Source organism: Natator depressus, chromosome 7 (assembly GCF_965152275.1).
Source record: "Natator depressus isolate rNatDep1 chromosome 7, rNatDep2.hap1, whole genome shotgun sequence".
Classification (NCBI taxonomy): Eukaryota; Metazoa; Chordata; order Testudines; family Cheloniidae; genus Natator; species Natator depressus.
Window position 1 is genome coordinate 53613971 of NC_134240.1, and position 16467 is coordinate 53630437.

The 16467-nt window shown below is 46.1% G+C and overlaps 1 protein-coding gene across 14 annotated transcripts in view; it reads right to left on the reverse strand.

Moving 5' to 3' along the window:
- NDST2 (N-deacetylase and N-sulfotransferase 2) overlaps positions 1-16467 on the reverse strand; it is a 251442-nt gene that overhangs the window by 43859 nt on the left and 191116 nt on the right. Inside the window, exon 5 of one of the 14 annotated variants that reach the window (XM_074958455.1) lies at positions 13993-14140. The exons of 11 other annotated variants lie outside the window; for them this stretch is intronic. The gene's annotated coding sequence lies outside the window, so the exon portion shown is untranslated. Of the gene's footprint in view, positions 1-13506; positions 13949-13992; positions 14141-14204; positions 14369-16467 lie in introns of those variants that run through there. 2 more of the 14 variants (XM_074958465.1, XM_074958461.1) reach the window with 2 other exon arrangements.

Here is a 16467-nt window from a genome sequence, read left to right on the forward strand (position 1 = left end):
TCTTCCTTGAACGTTTTCAAAGAAGAGATGTGTTCCAGAGTGTAGAGGGTGGGAGCTCATTCTGCACAAATATCTTAACAACAACGGACTCTTATGTTTACATTGTATCTTTCACTTTAAAGGATCCCAAAGCATTTTGTACACTATAAAGAACAGTCATACACAGCGAAATCTCTACACCCACCGCTAGGGCCTTGTCTACACTAGAAACAGCAACTGTCACCACCAGAGGAGTAACGGTATTTGGGTCCATGTGTTTTTACCACTGTGCCGTGAAATCTATGTGAATATACCTGAACCCTGTCTATACTAGCAACCTAGAGGCTGGCAGGTGCTATAATACCGGTACTAATTTTACTCACATAGAAATTCCCTTAGGATGAAACATGGCAGCTGTTTAACAGCACACAGACAACAGTACATGAGAGTTTAGTGAAGAACACTGCAATCAGACAAAACTGTTGTCAATATAAAGGGAAGGGTAACCACCTTTCTGTATACAGAACTATAAAATCCCTCCTGGCCAGAGGCAAAACCCTTTCACCTGTAAAGGGTTAAGAAGCTAAGATAACCTCGCTGGCACCTGACTAAAATGACCAATGAGGAGACAAGATACTTTCAAAGCTGGGGGGGCAGGGGGGAGGACAGACAAAGGGTCTGTGTGATGCTTTTGCCGGGAACAGATCAGGAATGCTCTTCTACTCCTTAAGTTAGTAAGTAATCTAGCTAGAAATGCGTTAGATTTCCTTTTGTTTAACGGCTGGTAAAATAGCTGTGCTGAATGGAATGTATATTCCTGTTTTTGTGTTTTTTTGTAACTTAAGGTTTTGCCTAGAGGGATTCTCTATGTTTTCAATACAGCAGAATATGGACCCTGAACTTCAGAAAAGCAGACTTTGACTCCCTCAGGGAACTGATGGGCAAGATCCCCTGGGAGAATAACATGAGGGGGAAAGGAGTCCAGGAGAGCTGGCTGTATTTTAAAGAATCCTTATTGAGGTTACAGGGACAAACCATCCCGATGTGTAGAAAGAAGAGTAAATATGGCAGGCGACCAGCTTGACTTAACAGTGAAATCCTTGCTGATCTTAGACACAAAAAAGAGGCTTACACGAAGTGGAAGATTGGACAAATGACCAGGGATGAGTATATAAATATTGCTCGGGCATGTAGGAATGGAATCAGGAAGGCTAAATCACACCTGGAGTTGCAGCTAGCAAGGGATGTTAAGAGTAACAAGAAGGGTTTCTTCAGGTATGTTGGCAATAAGAAGAAAGCCAAGGAAAGTGTGGGCCCCTTACTAAATGAGGGAGGCAACCTAGTGACAGAGGATGTGGAAAAAAGCTAACGTACTCAATGCTTTTTTTGCCTCTGTCTTCACGAACAAGGTCGGCTCCCAGACTACTGCACTGGGCAGCACAGCATGGGGAGGAGGTGGCCAGCCCTCTGTGAAGGAAGAAGTGGTTCGGGACTATTTAGAAAAACTGGACGTGCACAAGTCCATAGGGCCGGATGTGTTGCATCCGAGAGTGCTAAAGGAATTGGCGGCTGTGATTGCAGAGCCATTGGCCATTATCTTTGAAAACTCATGGCGATCGGGGGAAGTCCTGGAAGTTTGGAAAAAGGCTAATGTAATGCCCATCTTTAAAAAAGGGAATAAGGATGATCCTGGGAACTACAGGCCGGTCAGCCTCACCTCAGTCCCCGGAAAAATCATGGAGCATGTCCTCAAGGAATCAATTCTGAAGCACTTAGACGAGAGGAAAGTGATCAGGAACAGTCAGCATGGATTCACCAAGGGAAAGTCATGCCTGACTAATCTAATTGCCTTCTATGATGAGGTAACTGGTTCTGTGGATGAAGGGAAAGCAGTGGACATGTTATTCCTCGACTTTAGCAAAGCTTTTGACATGGTCTCCCACAGTATTCTTGTCAGCAAGTTAAAGAAGTATGGGCTGGATGGATGCACTACAAGGTGGGTAGAAAGTAGGCTAGATTGTCGGGCTCAACGGGTAGTGATCAATGGCTCCATGTCTAGTTGGCAGCCGGTATCTAGCGGAGTGCCCCAAGGGACGGTCCTGGGGCCGGTTTTGTTCAATATCTTCATTAACGATCTGGAGGATGGTGTGGATTGCACCCTCAGCAAGTTTGCAGATGACACTAAACTGGGAGGAGTGGTAGATACGCTGGAGGGTAGGGATAGGATACAGAGGGCCCTAGACAAATTGGAGGATTGGGCCAAAAGAAATCTGATGAGGTTCAACAAGGACAAGTGCAGAGTCCTGCACTTAGGACGGAAGAATCCCATGCACCGCTACAGACTAGGGACCGAATGGCTAGGCAGCAGTTCTGCAGAGAAGGACCTAGGGGTGACAGTGAACGAGAAGCTGGATATGAGTCAACAGTGTGCCGTTGTTGCCAAGAAGGCCAATGGCATTTTGGGGTGTATAAGTAGGGGCATTGCCAGCAGATCGAGGGACGTGATCGTTCCCCTCTATTCGACATTGGTGAGGCCTCATCTGGAGTACTGTGTCCACTTTTGGGCCCCACACTACAAGAAGGATGTGGAGAAATTGGAGAGAGTCCAGCGAAGGGCAACAAAAATGATTAGGGGACTGGAACACATGAGTTATGAGGAGAGGCTGAGGGAACTGGGATTGTTTAGTCTACGGAAGAGAAGAATGAGGGGGGATTTGATAGCTGCTTTTAACTACCTGAAAGGTGGATCCAAAGAGGATGGATCTAGACTATTCTCAGTGATAGCAGATGACAGGACAAGGAGTAATGGTCTCAAGTTGCAGTGGGGGAGGTTTAGGTTGGATATTAGGAAAAACTTTTTCACTAGGAGGGTGGTGAAACACTGGAGTGCGTTATCTAGGGAGGTGGTGGAATCCCCTTCCTTAGAAGTTTTTAAGGTCAAGCTTGACAAAGCCCTGGCTGGGATGATTTAGTTGGGATTGGTCCTGCTCTGGGCAGGGGGCTGGACTAGATGGCCTCCAGAGGTCCCTTCCAACTCTGTTATTCTATGATTCTATGAATCTGATTACCCTGTAAGGTATTTACCATCCTGATTTTACAGAGGTGATTTTTTTTACTTTTTCTTCAATTAAAATTCTTCTTTTAAGAACCTGATTGCTTTTTCATTGTTCTTAAGACCCAAGGGTTTGGGTCGATGTTCACCTATGCAAATTGGTGAGGATTTTTATCAAGCCTTCCCCATGAAAGGGGGTGTAGGGCTTGGGGGGGATATTTTGGGGGGAAGATGTCTCCAAGTGGGCTCTTTCCCTGTTCTTTGTTTAACACGCTTGGTGGTGGCAGCATAGGGTTCAAGGACAAGGCAAAGTTTGTACCTTGAGGAAGTTTTTAACCTAAGCTGGTAAGAATAAGCCTGGGGGGTCTTTCATGCAGGTCCTCACATCTGTACCCTAGAGTTCAGAGTGGGGAAGGAACCTTGACATGGTGGCAGAGCGGTGGGATCATTTTGAGATTTTTTTTTAGATCATTTTGAACCAGAAGCACAGCAGGATTTTAAAAGGGTTTTGTAAAAGGGGACAGCAGCAAGCATAACAAAGGGATCTTCCTTTTATGAGCTGGAGTTTTCTCTACCTAAAGGCAGGGTAGTTAACCTCCTGCAGGGAAATTCACAAGTTTTTCACAGACCTGAAGAGGTTTTTTGGTTTTTTTTAGCTAAGAGCAGCTAGAGGATTTTTCTGTAGGCTGAGAATAGCTATCACAGAACATAGGTATCAGGTTACAGCACAACTAAATTTTACAAGCCAGTTTTTTTTTTTTTTTAAACTCTCGGGTGTAAAGTTAGTTAAAAACAGAGAGGCTAAGATGACAGAACCCAAGGCAGAAAAAGCCAAAGAGGCTGCCCACAGGAGAGAAATGGAGGCTGTGCACTGGAGAGCTACGGAGGTAAAGGAAAAAGAATGGAAGCATGCAGTGGAGATGGAGAAGGCAAAGGCTCAGCAGAATATACCAACAAACCCTAGCAATCCTTCTCCAGGTACCGCCTCACATCCTAGGAAGTTCCCCACCTACAAGGCAGGTGATGATACCAAGGCCTTCTTAGAAAACTTCGAAAGGGCCTGCCTTGGGTACAGCATCTCTACAGACCAGTACATGGTAGAGCTGAGGCCGCAGCTCAGTGGACCCTTAGGAGAGGTGGCGGCTGAAATGCCTAAGGAACACATGAACAAATATGAACTGTTTAAAACCAAGGCGAGAGTCAGAATGGGGCTAACACCTGAGCATTCCCGTCGGCGGTTCAGAGCCCTAAGGTGGAAACCAGACGTGTCATTTACCCGACATGCCTACCACATTGTGAAACATTGGGATGCCTGGATATCAGGAGCAAGTGTTAAATCTCCAGAAGAGTTGCCCTTCCTAATGCAACTGGAGCAGTTCTTAGAGAGTGTTCCTGAGGAAATAGAAAGATACATCCTAGATGGGAAGCCCACATCTGTAATCGAGGCAGGGGAGATTGGAGCCAAATGGGTGGAGGTGGCAGAAAAGAAAAAAAACTAGTCACAGTTGGAGCGGAGACCAGAAGGGACCTCACCCTACTACCGGGGACAGCCCAAGACCCCAACTACACACCAAGGACCACTCCAGACACCTCATCATCCTGCCACACCGTTCTCCAGCAACCCATCTCGCCCCAGTGACCCATCAGCTGGACGATGTTTTAAATGTAACGAGCCGGGGCATGTAAAGGCCAACTGCCCCAAGAACCCCAACAGATTACAATTCATTGCACCAGAATCACACCAGAGGTCCTCAGGCCCTGATGCCTCCCAGATACCCTCGGAGCAGAGGGAAACTGAGAGTGTGGGTGGAAAGAAGGTCACCATGTGGAGGGACAACGGAGCGCAAGTGTCGGCTATCCATGCTTCCTTAGTGGACCCCAATTTAATCAACCCAGAGATCAAAGTAACAATTCAACCCTTCAAGTCAAACTCTTTCAATTTGCCTACAGCCAAGTTGCCTATCCAGTACAAGGGCTGGTCAGGAATGTGGACTTTTTCAGTCTATGATGATTATCCCATCCCGATGCTGTTGGGCAGAAGACTTGGCCAATCATGTGAAGCTAGCCAAGAGGGTGGGAATGGTCACCCGCAGCCAGGCTAAGCAAGCTTTCAGGCCTAGCTCTGGTCCTGAAACTTCTACCAGGACCCAGTCAGAGGTGATGGAACCGGACCCCATGCCAACGTCTGCAACGGCAGTAGTGGATCCAGTCCCAGAGACCCAGACAGAGCCAGTCCCAGAAGCGGAACCGGCGGAACAACCAGCACCAGAACTATTGCCAGCACTGAATCCAGTACTTACAACCCCAACACCAGAGGGCCCCACCAAACCTGCACTGGCAGCAGCAGCAAACCCTACACCAGAGGCTCAGCTGGAGCCTGAACCCCAACGTGGTGCACCAGCGGAAAGCGGTTCACAGTCAACGGGAACAGCCCCATCCCCTACATCACTTCCAGAGGGACCAAGCCCAGATCCACAATCCAATGAGGAACTGATGTCTCCAGCCTCAAGGGAACACTTCCAGACCGAACAGGAAGCAGATGAAAGCCTCCAAAGAGCTTGGACGGTGGCACGGAGCAACCCACCACCTCTCAGCTCTTCTAATCGATCCAGAGAATTAAAGGTTTGTCGGTTTACAGCCCAGGGAGGAGATGACGCTGAGTGGCCTGAAGGTGTCTACTACGAAGGGAAAAGTGATGATGGCATAGAAGAGGTAAACATCTCCGTGACCCCTGGGTGTATGTAGCGACAGTAGATCAAGAAGCTGTGCACTAGCTATGCGCCGACGTTCTCAGACACCCCAGGACTGACTGAACAGGCATACCACTCCATTGACACCCAATTAAAGTCCAACCTTACCGGGTGTCTCCTCAAGCTAAAACTGCTATAGAACGGGAGATCCAGGATATGCTACAGATGGGTGTAACCCCTCTGGCAGTGCATGGGCATCTCCAGTGGTTCTAGTTCCCAAACCAGTTGGGGAGATACATTTCTGTGTGAACTACCGTAAGATAAATGCTGTAACTCGCCCAGACAACTATCCAATGCCACGCACAGATGAACTATTGGAAAAACTGGGACGGGCCCAGTTCATCTCTACCTGGGACTTAACGAAGGGGTTCTGGCAGGTACCACCAGATGAATCCGCCAAGGAAAGGTCAGCCTTCACCACACATGTTGGGCTGTATGAATTTAATGTGCTCCCTTTTGGGCTGCGGAATGCAACCGCCACCTTCCAAAGACTTGTAGATGGTCTCCTAGCAGGATTGGGAGACTATGCAGTCGCCTGCCTTGACGATGTGGCCATATTTTCGGATTCCTGGGCAGAACACCTGGAACATCTACAAAAAGTCTTGGAGCGCATAAGGGAGGCAGGACTAACTGTTAAGGCTAAGAAGTGTCAAATAGGCCTAAACAGAGTGACTTACCTTGGATACCAGGTGGGTCAAGGAACTATCAACCCCCTACAGGCCAAAGTGGATGCTATCCAAAAGTGGCCTGTCCCAAAGTCAGAGAAACAGGTCCAATCCTTCTTAGGCTTGGTCGGATATTACAGGCGATTTGTACTGCAATACAGCCAAATCGCCGCCCCACTGACAGACCTAACCCAAAAGCAACAGCCAAATGCAGTTCAGTGGACCGAAGAGTGTCAGAAGGCCTTTAACCAGCTTAAAGCGACACTCATGTCTGACCCTGTGCTAAGGCCCCAGACTTTGACAAACCGTTCCTAGTAACCACAGATGCGTCCGAGCATGGTGTGGGAGCAGTTTTAATGCAGGAAGGACCGGATCAAGAATTCCATCCTGTAGTGTTTCTCAGCAAGAAGCTGTCTGAGAGGGAAAGCAACTGGTCAGTCAGTGAAAAAGAATGTTATTAATTATTATTATCATAGTTCCTAGGAACCCCAGTCATGGCCAAGGACCCCCTGGGACTCAGTGCTGTACAAACACAGAACAAAAAGACAGTCCCACCCTGAAATTAACTTTTCTTTTTTGAAATTCCCAGTGAATCAAAACACCTGTTATTCATCCTGCTCTAGCATCTGTGTTCACCGGCGTCTTTTGCCAGAAAAGTAGCATTTGGGGAATGAGAAAGAAGTCAAAAAGAGTGCACACATGCAAAGAAACTGCCTAACTATGGTCTCGCAATGCTCACTGCCAGCCCAATGGTAGTGCATTTCCTATGGCGAGAGAATCAATTAATCACTGAGTGGTATCACAGCCACATTTTATAGATCCCAGGCAAAAACTATGTTGAGTTGGAGTTATGGCTAAATATCAGCTATTTAAAGTAAAATACATATAGGAATGATGTAAATATCCTAAATACAAGTGTTACAAATCCAGGAATTTCAGAGTCAAGGTTAAAACTTAAAAGAAATCCAAACATATTAACAGTACGGAAATGATTTCAGTAACAGCATATACAGACTCTGAAGAAAGTACAGAAATACACTGTTAGGGCACCCAAATAATTTTAACTTTGCTCTACAGTGGTGTCAGACAATAACTATATGATTTTGGTTAATGTATCTCAGTGCCTGTAGTCCCAAATTACATTAAACTCAGGTTTAAAGCAAAGAGGATATTTTTTCTTTTTCCCCTCATGGTGTCACTGCACAGGGCAGAATTAAGGCTGTTTGGGTGACCTAACTGTGCATTTCTAAACCTTTCTCGGTGCAGCCAGTGCCCAAGAATTAAACAATTTTTAGCTACAAGAGAAGTTATTCTGTTACTGAGGTTATTCAAGGCAAAAAATGACTTTTAAATTCTCACACAATTACTTTGGCGTTCATTCTGGAGAAGACAGGTTGTGTTTTTCATACGTAACGAAGAGACTAAGTCTCTGCTTTAAGTGCAAAAGTCAACCTTAACTAAGGAGCTGTGACCAGCATTTTCAAAATCACTCCAAGTGTTCACAGGCTGCACCCCAACTCCATCTTGAGACACCAAGCGGTCCTTCAACACTAGTAAGGTGGGACTGGTTGATGCAAGCTGGTGACCTTTATTCAAACAATACACACCCAATCTGCTATATCTGTCGGCACTCAGCCTTGCTGTTGTTGCGCTGCCTCTTGACTGCACTTCACCTCTCTTGTGCCTGCACCTTCCATCCCAGCTTACCCGGAGTGACCATACAACATTTCACCGGCAAATGCATCTCAACCCCAGCTCTTCACTCGAGCGACCCTCTCAAGCTCTGAAAAAACCTGTGCATTGCACCTTCAGAATCCTGGCCACAATGGAGAGGGAGAAGGAGGGGGACACAACCAAACACACAAGTTCAAAGATATACCTCAGTGCCATGACAAGTGTGCACCACAACCTCAGCCACACTGGACCATCAGCTTGACAAATATCTCTAATTTCAGCTCTAGGATATCAACCAATGCAGCCCTTCAGTTTCAATCCCCTTGTTTCCTTCTGCTCTGGGGGGCAGCCTTTTATCAGCAGTAACTGATAACTACCTGAGCAAAGCCAAGGGGTGTGCGTACGGGCATTCCAGACAGATGCTGCTCTCACTCATACTACCACCGTAGTTAAGGCGGGGTACCTTTTCTGACACTTTCCGGGTATGTCTACACTACCCGCCGGATCGGTGGGCAGCGATCGATCCATTGCGTCGAGTCTAGACGCGATAAATCAAGCCCCGAGCGCTCTCCTGTTGACGCAGGCAGAGTCGCAGGGGCGCAAGCAGAGTTGACGGGGCAGCAGCAGCAGTCGACTCACAGCGGTGAAGACACCACGGTAAGTCGATCTAAGTAAGTCGACTTCAGCCACGTTATTCATGTAGCTGAAGTTGCGTAACTTAGATCGATCCCCGCCCCTACTATAGACCAGGGCTCCCGCACACACACTGGGGCCTCAATCTTCTCCTGTTCTGCAGACGTTATCAGACAGTAAGTGCTCCTGAGTACAGAAATAATGAATCTTGAGCTGAGAAAGAAGCCAGTAAGAAGGCCAACACCTGGAACTGCGTGTAATGAGGAAGGCCCTTTCAGTGCTACTGGCCTCCATGTCTCCTACAACACTCAGAGGAAGGGATGAGGGAAGAGCAACAGCATAGAAGAGATAAAAGCGGAATGGGATATTTGGGTCTTCACTCCGTGTTTGGTCCCCAGTCCACAAGCACCAGAGGCAAGGTCACAGATTCACTACTCACGTCAGCTATGATAATGTTCTCACTAGGAGGGAGTGGGGTGAGAATTAGGATTTCTGGTTCTAGTTTCAGTTTTGCTATTGACTGTGTGGTGCAACGTTGCGCAAGACACATGAACTTCCTGTGCTGCAGTTACCCCATCTGTAAAGTGGGGATACAACTACACTGGGGTGCTGTGAAAAATGATGTCTGCATGGCACTCAGATGCAAAGAGCTATATTAATGTGAACTATTATTCTAACACAACTGAGGGCAACTCACACACTTCCGTACACTGTCTGCTCTGTTGTAAACATTCTGGATTATGAAATTTGAGACAGTTACAAGGTGGAAAATCCCTCAGCAGTTTCCAATTAGAAAAACAATTCTAGCTTTACACACTTGTTTATAACAACCCCACAGATGAGAGAAATTATTTTCCTTCCATTGCACCTAGTTCTTGTACTGCATCCATCATTAGCCGGGGGGAGGGAGAGCTGCAGACACTCATGTGCCACTCTAGTATGGGGCTATGGAGGTTAAACTGCTGGGAATGGCATTTATTTTGGGGTGGGGGTGGGTATTTGCTTCGACTAAAACCCCACATATACAAAACTACAAAGGACTTTGCAAAGGCACCAAAAAGCAACGAAGGGAGATGCTATTTTTGGCCTCCTGTCTCTTACAGAAAGATACCCCTTATCTCTTCCATGCATCCCAACTTGAGGAGCCAAAACTAAGCACCAGGCTAATCTCAATCAACCAATTCAAGAGATCTAGACCAATCCCCCAGTAAGAGATCCCATGTCGTGCCTAATCACTTCCCCCTCCCTCTGGAGCCCCCATCAGAGATGCTGTGTATGTAGACCGGAGGGGGATGCTAGCGACCCATGCAAGATGCACTCTCCCTTCCCTCTGGGGTTACATGTGTGGCCACCACATGAGGAAATTGGTATTTTAATTTTCAATGTAAAAAGGCTTCCTACTCCCCAAAGCTCCCACTGGTACCATTCAGTGGCCATTAAACACCAGGGAATGCCACATAAAAACCTTCCCCAAACAGGAACACAAAGCACATAAAGAGGTTAATGTCTTCCTTTTGTCTTCCCCTTCTCCCAGCCCAGTTTGCTGTTTTACAGAGCAGGAACTTTACATCACCCCAACACATGCAGCGGAGTGAAAGGCAAGTGCATCCTTTCTGCTGTGAATGAACCCCAAACCTTACTGCCTTTTGTTTGGGAGAAGGCACGGTGCTGGCTTGAATGTGACTTCTGAAATGGTTAGCAATGAAAACAAATCCCTCGGAGGAATATTTTGCATTAAAGATGGCTTCAGATTCACAATGAAACATTCCAGTATCAGCCGTATTCACACAGAACAATGGTCTCTCTCTTCCAGCCCTGGGCCTGGCTTGCTTGCTCTACAGTGAGTTTGGTACTGCCCTGAGGGAGTATTAGATAATGAAGAGCTCTGAGCCCTTCCTTTCACCTCATGCCTGGGCTCATCCTAATGTATGTGAGCAGGCTTAGTTCATAGACTTTGCTTCTTCTCTCTCCCCCCACCCTGCATGTTTTGCAGATGATTCGCATGAATGAGCAAGAGGAATTGTGGCTCTGGGATCCCTGGCACCCTATTTGGAATCAGCATCAGGGATGCGCTCCCCATCCCCCCTCTCCACAGGTAGGACAGGATGCCGCACATTCCCGAGCTGGTATAGAACTGGGTGTTTGGGAACAAGCTTCACAGTCACTCATCCTGCCTGCATGGCAGAAGACACTGCTGGCAGAGAGGAGACAGCCTGTGTGCGCTTTAGCAGACTCTGGAACAATAAGGTGCAGGAGCCAGCATGCTTAAAGGGGCTGAATGGGACAAGATAATTGTCCCAGTCTGCAGGGGATATTCCATACATATCAGTCTCCCATCTGAGGACAATCGACTTTGCCAGCTTTCAAACAGACCTAAAGTCTTATGGGCACAGGGAGACTCCCTCATGAAACATTGCCAGGGAACAAGCACTCTGCAGCATGACAGCCATTGAAATACCCACCCTATTTTAGTACAGCTGCAGAGGTCACACGCCAGGGTGCTGGAACAATTTGTATAGTGGGGGTGCTGAGAGCCACTGAACCAAACTGTAAACCCTGGATATAATGGAAACCACTTCAAGTCAAGGGGTGCAGTAGGACCCCTAGTTCCATTGCCCATGCTGCACACTGCATTACTTGAAGAAGAGAACTTCCAAGAGGCTCAGGTGTGTGGGGTGGGGTGAGTACCCAATCACATCTACACACCTTGATGCAATATTACCTGACAGAGCGTGAAGTCATGTGAACAGACCTCATCTGTGTTTGGAGACACATGGCTGCAAGACCTGAGAAGTGTCTGCCATATACAACCTGGAACATGCTACTGGGCTTGTAAAATGGTTGTTTAGGTGTTAGGGAGAGTAATGGGGCTAATGACTCTAGCTCTCTGTAGGTTTTTGCTTTTTTTCACTGCTGAGAATCCACATAAGACAGGCAGACTGTGTGCCCCAGAGATCGTAGAATGACGGAGAGCAGAAAGATCATTTTTATTTTTATAGCCACTGCTTCCAAATAATGAAAACACATAAGCCTTTTAGGGTGTTGTCTAATGACTGCAGCAGCGAAATGGGAGCCAAGATTCCTGGCTCTGTCACGATGTGACTTTTGACAGGCTGGTCACACTCTGTGCCTCAGTTTCTTCAGGTGTAAAATGGGGGTGGCAATAATACATGCCTCATTAATCCCCTTTGAACTCTTTGGATTTCAGGGGTTATAGAAAGGCAAAGTAGGAGTATTCCTCCTGTGGCAATGCAGGGAAAGAACTCCAGCGCAGCAAGCACTGCTGCTCACTATCCAGACACACATCAGATCCACAGCTCAGATGCCTCAGATCCACTGCTCTACTGTATTCCAGTGGCAGACATGCACTGAATAGCCCTGGCATATTCCACCCTCTCTTCACCCTTCACCTACCTTTAAAGTAGCATGAGAACTGAGGCCAGAGGAGAAAACAGAAAATCACCTCTCATCTCCCACGTATCCCCATTGTGGGGATCATACAGTATATTGTGGGAACCACATTTACTCAGTTACAGTACTTGGAAAACAGCACCCCATCCCTATCATCTCTATTCTAGTAAGAGTCAGAGAAAGAACCTGCCCAGCATGAGGTCTCTGGCCTGGATCCTAAACCCAGCGTCTCGCTCCCCAGGCCAGCAGCAGTGGGCTAAGACACAGAAGATGTGCACTTGGCCCATCGGGTGGTATCAGCACTGTATGTTGTTCAATAGGAACTTCACTGGTTGATTAAAGAACATTGTTAATGGTCTTGGAATCAAGTTCCAGCTAATATCCCTCGACCAGCAGGATGGCAGCCTTATTATGGAGTCCTGTGATGGAGGAAAAATCCTCCAGGAGAGCAATTTAGACCCTTCTCTCCAGAAAACCAACTCGGAAGAAGCTGTGATACAAAGTTACTCGAGGCTTTGCTTTCACTAATTGTATTCTCTATTCTTCACATATATTTATATGAATCTCTCTTTCTAAGCTTTCAAGTTACCAAACATTAATTTTAAAGCCTCTGGTTTTGCTCCTAACGTGAAAATGAAGATTTAAACAGCTGTATGACAAAGCCCTACAAAAAATAATGTAGAGAACAATCCTGCCCTGGCCCTTGGGGGATTGACAAGACCTAACCTGATTTTTAAATTTTCCATCTCTAATTTCTCTGGTCTTTAAAATGACTTCACCAGTTACTGATTTCGCTGCAACGTGTTCCTCCACAGAGCAGTCTGGTTACCCAGGACTAAGGTGACTGACTGATAAGGGTCAAGAGTGTGTTTACTTGTAGTATAAGTGAGCTTAATAGCCCAGGACAATATGTGCAGTTATACTAGGATCCCCGTGCTGTTCAGATGCACATTAAGCCACCAAGAGACATATCGGAACTCCACACTGGGCAATCAATCAGATTCCTCCTTTTATCCAGCACATTTTAGAACCTAAATTTAACCCAGTAGCAAGCCAAGACAAAGCAACAACCTATCGGCAAGGGGCAAAGAGGAGGAGGAGGAGAGAGAGCTAACAAAGAACCTTAATGGCCATGGCAAGCCAGATCACCTAATACAGTTATTGTACTGCAGCCTCTCCATCCATCCCCTCTCCTGCAGCATGGCTCTTGCAGATGAAGATTTTCTAAATCAACAGTCAAATGACAGTGCACAAAAGCAAGCCAGAGACAAGCTCCCTTGTACCTGCCAGAGTATAAATGACAATCGATGTGAAACACTACAAACGCTTTCCAACTCCCTACCTTTAAAAGGCGCATTTCAAAGTGAAGTGAGATCTCTCCAAGGTGTCCAGGAAGCTTGGTCTGTTAACTCTGACAGCCAGCAAGCCAAGGAAACACACCCGAGAAAAAGGGGAAGTGAGGAAAAGCACAAGCCCTAAAGAAAATCTTCACAAAGACATGTAAGCAGCGAGCTGGCCCTTCCTGAATAGGCAGCTGGGCTGCACAGCCGGTGGATGGCTGAACAGTCGTTTGTAGCAGTGGATCTCTTCTCTTCTCTTGGAGTTGCCAAAACCTCTCAAATCAGTGTGTGAACATGAGGATACTGGAATTTTACACACACACAAAGAGAAATGTAAATAAATCTACACTGAAAGCAAGAGCTTCACTGCCGAGCATGGTGAGTACCAGACAGATAGCAATCAGCATGCAAGGAAGGCTGTCTGCAGCCACAGGTGAGCAAAGCAGGGTCCTATATAATAGAGGGTCCAACAGCACAGATCTTTTCACCTCGTTTCTCAGGTCCTATCTGAAAAGCTTCCATCTTACTCTCTGAAATCCCAGAAATAAAGTAGGGATAGTGGTGTCCAGAGGGAGGCAGAGAGAAGCCTGGTCCAGTATTCAGGGAGTCGTGGCATGATGCAGTCGTCAGGCACTCCTGTGGGATAGGGAATCACAGATTAAATTCCTTGTCCTTTTACACATGCCGTGTATCTACTCACAGGAGGGCTTTGAACTCCACTTGCACAGCAGGGGAGGGAATCTGGCAGCGGTTCAAAAACATGGCTTGTGAAGCCACTAAACAAGCTCACCGTTGGTTCCGACACAGAAAGAGATGCAGAGAATCCCCCAGCCCCTCAGAGACAGCACAGCCTGGTGCTGCACCACTGGAAACGAGTTCGCTTTTTGTTTCAACGGGGAGAGAATCCGGAAGAGGAAAACGAAAAATGTAGTGCCAGGGAGAGTGAATGACAGCATGAAAAGCCACATCAATCAGATAAAGAGCGAGGGAGGGATAGGGACGGGAGGAATGGAGCCCACACAGACAGCAGCGCCTGACACTCCAGTACACATTGATAGGTTGCTGGAGGAGTTTGTCTTTTGAAGCTGTCATGTGTTTATGCTGCCTTCAGATATGAAGCTCACAAGGTGAGAAGTGCTAACCTAGGAACATTTATTCACCAGTGGAAAATTACTCCTTTTGCCACACTGTAGCTTACAGCTTCACCCAAACCAATACCTGTTCTATGTACAAATCTCATAAAAAGAACAAATTTTCCATATGACACATGACCAACAAGCCTCCAGTCAAACATACTGAGGCCCTACTATAGGAATTTGGGGTTCGGGAATAAAAATGGTAAAAGGATCAATTCCTTGTGCACCAAAAGGGAGAAACAAATGTGGGGGAAAAATCAGTACAGGAACAGGTTGTGCACGCACAATTCTAACTGTGTTTCACTAAAGCTCTGAGCCCCATGATAGACTGATATATGGGGGGGTCCTATTTTAAAATGGAATTAGAAATAAGAGTCTACAGCAATGCAGGGGGAAGCAGGATGTGCTAGAGGAAAGCATGCTTATGACTAGATGTAAAGCTCTGTATATGCTTAAAGTTTTATTCTTTGATAGGCAGAGCATCAGGGCAAGGGGGTTTCAGACAGGACGACACATGGGGATCGCTCTCCAGAGAGGTTAGTTTAACTGATAGCGATAGAGAGCACAAAACTAACAGTTCAGTAATGAGACACCAAAATCTTACAATGAAGTGAAAACAGAAGAACGCAGAGAAACCAGGGAACATTATGAAAGGATGTTAAAGAAAACATCACAGGAGACCTAAGCCTGATTGATTTAGGCAAAGCACCCTCTGTTAGCTGAAGACAGCATCTTTCAAGGCTTTTCCAACAGCTATGTACAGTGCTAGAGCAAGAGACACTAGGCCAGTTAGACTGTTTGGGTCACCTGCTCTGATTCTTGCACTTTGCAGGATGTCTCCCTCTTCTACACATACCAGCATCTTGTATCTAAGTTGATCATAAGAAAGTGCAGTGATGGCACCTTGAACACCTCTGCTGGGATTCTTTTCCACTGTCTCACGGTTGGCTAGGACAAAGAGCAACAGCCTGAAGCTAAATGAAGCAAAGTTTAGGTTAGTATCAGCTCCAGACTATTTTCTGTTTGTTTGTTTTTTAATTCAATCCAGAGTGGGTTACCTATTACTATATATTTTATTCTTTACTTCCTGTTCTATGCTGTTGTAATGTCATGCTGGGTGCTGTTTTACCCATGAAGTGGGTGAATTTCAGTGGCATTGCAGGTTAAGTGATTCTTTTACATATGATTTGAAAAGCACACTGGAGTCATTCAGAAAGAAAAGTACTATCTAGGTTACGAAGACGTTATTGCCAAGCAGTGGATAAAAGACACTATGCACTCAAGGAATCAATCCCTCAAAAGGAACAAATATATTAAGTTAAGAGGATATCCTAAACTTTTTTAAAAAATGTGTTCCACAGCTAAAAGTGAACACTATCTATGCTGCCACTGTGCTCCAAGTGTTTTCACTAATACGCCACCATCACTAAGCAGTGTTGTTTTACTTTGAAAGTTAAGTAGAGGCAATAAAACCATTGAGGGAGAGACTTCCCTTTACACCTAACTAAACATGTTTCAATCTTTAGCTTCAAGACACTGATCCCATCTCCTGTGACTGTTAATGAATTACTTCCCTCGAAGTTATTGTATGCAAAAAAATTATGTTAAAATCCCTCAGCACTGCATTAATGGCATGGAAGTCAGCAAATTCACTGCAAACCTTTCCTGGCTCCACACTATTTAGGAATAATTTTCAGAAGAGACAAGATTTACTTCGTTAGTTCTCTTTAAGCTCTTGGGTACACTTCCCCCAAGCCTACATATTTATATAGATACAGGTTTGCTGGATACTCGTTAACCATCTCTTTAATTCTATTCAGTCGAAAA